The sequence below is a fragment of the Argentina silus genome, assembly GCF_951799395.1.
Source record: "Argentina silus genome assembly, chromosome: Y".
Classification (NCBI taxonomy): Eukaryota; Metazoa; Chordata; class Actinopteri; order Argentiniformes; family Argentinidae; genus Argentina; species Argentina silus.
The window spans coordinates 7,307,170-7,312,169 of NC_139654.1; the positions used below are offsets into that span (position 1 = coordinate 7,307,170).

Below are 5,000 nucleotides of genomic sequence, written 5' to 3' on the forward strand. Positions count from 1 at the left end.
GAGAAGACTTCACCTGTCCCCTGCAGTACCGCTCCCTGCCATGGGAGGCATGAGAAGACTTCACCTGTCCCCTGCAGTACCGCTCCCTGCCACGGGAGGCATGGCTCTCATGAGAAGACTTCACCTGTCCCCTGCAGTACCGCTCCCTGCCATGGGAGGCGTGGCTCTCATGAGAAGACTTCACCTGTCCCCTGCAGTACCGCTCCCTGCCATGGGAGGCGTGGCTCTCATGAGAAGACTTCACCTGTCCCCTGCAGTACCGCTCCCTGCCATGGGAGGCGTGGCTCTCATGAGAAGACTTCACCTGTCCCCTGCAGTACCGCTCCCTGCCATGGGAGGCGTGGCTCTCATGAGAAGACTTCACCTGTCCCCTGCAGTACCGCTCCCTGCCATGGGAGGCGTGGCTCTCATGAGAAGACTTCACCTGTCCCCTGCAGTACCGCTCCCTGCCATGGGAGGCATGGCTCTCATGAGAAGACTTCACCTGTCCCCTGCAGTACCTCTGACCCCCAGACCTCCAGACCCCCAGACCCCTATCCCCCAGACCTCTAGCCCTCAGACGGGGGCACCACCTGGTGGTCATTTACTAGTATTACAACAACAGAGAGATTAGAATCCAGCCAGTTAGCAATAAGCACTGGATCCTAAAAACCCAGAATTTGAACCTGAAATATTCTTTATAACATCACAGATCTTTTATAATGGAACAGTGTAATAGAACAGTGTAATAGAACATCAGTGTAATAGAACATTAGTGTAATAGAACATTAGTATAATAGAACATTAGTGTAATAGAACATTAGTGTAGTAGAACAGTGTAATAGAACATTAGTGTAATAGAACATTAGTGTAATAGAACATCAGTAGAAACCAAAGGGGACGTTTTCTTTCCGGTGTTAACACTTCCCTTAGCAACGTCATGACAACCCAGATGTGCAGAGAGGCCTAGGAGACAAGTTAACCTTGACCCTGACTCTAACCCTAACCCTAATCCTGACCCTAACTCTAACCCTGACACTGACCCTGACCCTGACCCTGACCCAAACTCTAACCCTGACCCTGTCCCTGACTCAAACCCTGACCCTGACCCTGACCCTGAACCTGACTCTGTCCCTGACCCTGACCCTGACCCTAACCCTAACTCTAACCCTGACCCTGACCCAAACTCTAACACTGACCCTGACCCAAACTCTAACCCTGACCCTGAGCCTAACTCTAACCCTGACCCTGACCTTGACCCAAACTGTAACCCTGACCCTAACTCTAACTCTAACCCTTAACCCGGACCTTGACCTGGACCTCAATCCTAACGCTAAGCCCAACTCTAACCCTAACCTCAACCCCAATCCTAAACTTAACCCTAACCTCAACCCTAACCCTAAACCCCAACTCTAACCCTAAACTTAACCCTAACCTCAACCCAAACCCAAACCCCAACCATAACCCTAACCCTAATTCTAACCCTGACCCTAACCCTAACCCAACCATAACTACGGCCCTGGCCCGGGCCTTGACACTGACCCAGCCTTAATCCCAACCCTAACCCGGACCTCAACAACAACCATGACCCTGACCCTAATCTTAATCAACGATAGAGTTTGAGTGACTTTGACCTGTGCCTGCGCATAACAACACATTTATGTGTTGGCAACAGTCCCTTAATCTAACCCTGACTCTCACTCTGACTCTAACCCAACCATAACTACAACCCTGGCCCTGGCCCGGGCCTTGACACTGACCCAGCCCTAACCCTAACCCTAACTCTAACCCTGTCCTTAACCCTATCCCTGACCCTGAGCCTAACCCTGACCCTATCCCTGACCCTGAACCTAACCCTGACCCTAACCCTATCCCTGACCCTAACCCTGACCCTAAAAATGATTAGATCATTTGAATTATGAGACTGATTTCCCTCATATATCTTTCACAAATCCCTCTACCTGGGATCCCAAATTAGAATCAGTCTCTGGTTCAATACAATCTCTTATTAGGAATGATTTGAATTCTTTCTTAAAACATAGGCCGAAACCAGCCACAAATTTTAATCTAACCAAACAACAATGACATGCTCTCCAGCAGTTGAGTGGAAATCAGACCATTGTAATAAAACCAGCAGACAAAGGGTCTCAGATTGTGATTATGGACAGAGCCCGTTATCTTTTAGAGGCTAACAGACAGCTTAGTAATGAGAACCATAATGCTTCATTACCTCACTCCATCCAATCAGAAACTCAGGATATGATTAAGGGCATAGTGATTGGGTTATATCAAACCAATTTGATTACAATTAAACAAATGTCTTATCTGTTAGGTCCAGATACACCCAGACCAAGATGATTTGATCTACTTCCCAAAATCCCTAAAGCTCCAGAAAAGTGGACTGTTCCCTTCGAGGTTCCATGCGGTCGGCCGGCTGTGAGTGACTGTGGCTCAGAATCGTACCGAGTTGCAGAATTAATTGACTTCTTTATTAACCCTCTCTCACAGAAACATAAAAGTTATGGAAAAGACACTTATGATTTCATACAGAAGTTGAAGGGTCTAAAAACACAGAGAGAGGCCTTTTAATTTACAATAGACATCAATTATTTTTCTACCAACATGGAGACGACTCTGGGTTTACAGGCTGTTGGGATTGTATTTAATAAATTCCCTGACCCTACCCTGACCCTGACCCTGACCCTGACCCTGACCCTGACGCTGACCCTGACCCTACCCGCCCAGATAATGACCCTACCCGCCCAGATAATGCCATTTTAGATTTATTGGAGTTGAGTTGAAGGAGAAATGATTTTGAATTCAACAATAAACATTACCTCCAGATTCACGGAACGGCCATGGGCAAAAAATGTGCCCCTGCTTTTGCAAATCTGTATATGTGTTTTTTGGAGGAAACAGCTTTCAGTAAATGTAAAAATGTACCAATGTTATATTATAGGTACTTAGATTACATTTGTGGCGTGTGGGTGCTTTCAATTGCAGAGTTTGGGGAGTTTTTAAAGGTTTTAAACACACAGCAATTACAATTACACACAACAGACAGGAGAGGGCAGTAGAGTTTCTGGAGTGTTTTTCATTCCAGAGGGGAAGAAACACACGCACACACACGCACACACACACACACACACACACACACACACACTTACACACACACAGTCTCACACACACACACACAGACACACGCACACACGCACAGTCTCACACAGACACACGCGCACACACGCACACACTCTCTCACACACACACACACCCTTCTAGTCTAGCTGTTCAGTCTTATATACAGTACAGCATGCCTTATCTTACAGAACAGCATGTACTATCTTCCAGATTTGGGCATGGAATTCCCAGGTCTTCATTATTCTAGACATTTTCAACCTATACGGTGGTGATGTTCATAGCCTTAACCAAATAAGGCTATTCCCAGCACTATCTCTCCCGTACCATCCCGTACCGTCTCCTCAATCTACAGTGGCCAACTGCATGCTGCATCTTCCATTGGGCACAACACTGTATGCTTATTCATAACACATCAGGCCTTCTTCTGGTCAGAGCAAAATACACTACAAGTACCAATGTGTTAGCCGCGTACTCAAACCTTTTATTCTTTACAGAACCGCCCCTCATGACTGCCCAACAACCGCAGACCCAGGAGTCCTCCCCTGCGTTGCACAAGCACCTAAACACAGCATACACCCTGGACTGATCTGGACTGATCTGGACTGATCTGGGTGGATGGACTGATCTCTGACCCTGACTCTGACAGTCACTGTGTGTGTGTGTGTGTGTGTGTGTGGGGGGGGGGGGGGGGTGCGCGCGTGTGTGTGTGTGTGTGTGTGTGTGTGTGTGTGTGTGTGTGTGTGGCGTGCATGCTGTGTGTGTGTGTGTATGTGTGTGCGTGTGTGTGTGGCGTGCATGCAGTGTGTGTATGTGTGTGTGTGCATGCATTCTGTGTGTGTGGCGTGCATGCTGTGTGTGTGTGTGTGTGGCGTGCATGCTGTGTGTGTGTGTGTGTGTGTGTCTGTGGCGTGCATGCTGTGTGTGTGTGTGGCATGCATGCTGTGTGTGTGTGTGTGTGTGTGTGTTTTCTTTCTTTTCGGATGTACATGTGTACCTGTGTACGTGTGTGTGCTTGTAAGATATTGCGTATATGTGTGAGCTGTCTGGTAAAAAAGCTGTCTGCTGAAAGAGTGTGTGTGTGTGTGTGTGTGTGTGTGTGTGCGTTATTACGTTGTTGTGTTGTTTTTTTCTGACTGAGAGAGAGAGAGAGAGGGAAGGAGGGAGGGTGAGAAGGAGGAGAGGGGGGGTGGAAAGGAGGAGAGGGAGGGGGGGGAGGAAAGGAGGAGACAGAGGGAGAGGGGGGAGAGAGGGAGGGGGAGGAGAGGGGGAGAGGGAGGAGAGGAGGGAAGGAGGGAGGGGGTTGAGAGGGGGAGAGGGAGGAGAGGAGGGAAGGAGGGAGCGGAGGAGAACGAGAGAGACAGAGAGAAAGAGAGAGTCAGAGAGAAAGAGAGAGACAGAGAGAAGGAGGGGAGGGGGGGAGGGAGGGACGGAGGGGGAGAGAGAGAGAGAGACATTGTTTTGATGTGTTTTGACGTTGAGTGGCGAGAGAGAGAGGGAAGGAGGGAGGGAGACAAGGAGGAGCATGAGAGGGAGCTGGGAGGAATGTAGGGTGGAGCATTACTCTCACACACACATACATGCATGCACACACACACACATGCACACGCACACACACACCACTCCCCCGACAGTGACAGAGACACAGAACAAGGAAGTGTTCCCGCCCGCAAGCACAAACACTTCTAGGAAAACAAAACATACAATATCTCTGACACTCTGCTGTGGAATGTAGGGTGGAGCATTACTCTCACACACACACACACACACACACACACACACACACACACACTGTAGCGGCCTTCCAAAGTTTCTTAAAATCCAAATTAAGGCCGTGGATCGAGTGAACAGGTGGTCCCTTTCAAACACACTTCCGACACTTTCTT

The 5,000-nt window shown here is 48.7% G+C and overlaps 1 protein-coding gene across 8 annotated transcripts in view; it reads left to right on the forward strand.

The window, feature by feature from the left end:
- LOC310823882 (uncharacterized protein) overlaps positions 1 to 5,000 on the forward strand; it is a 170,232-nt gene that overhangs the window by 60,521 nt on the left and 104,711 nt on the right. The window lies entirely within an intron of this gene.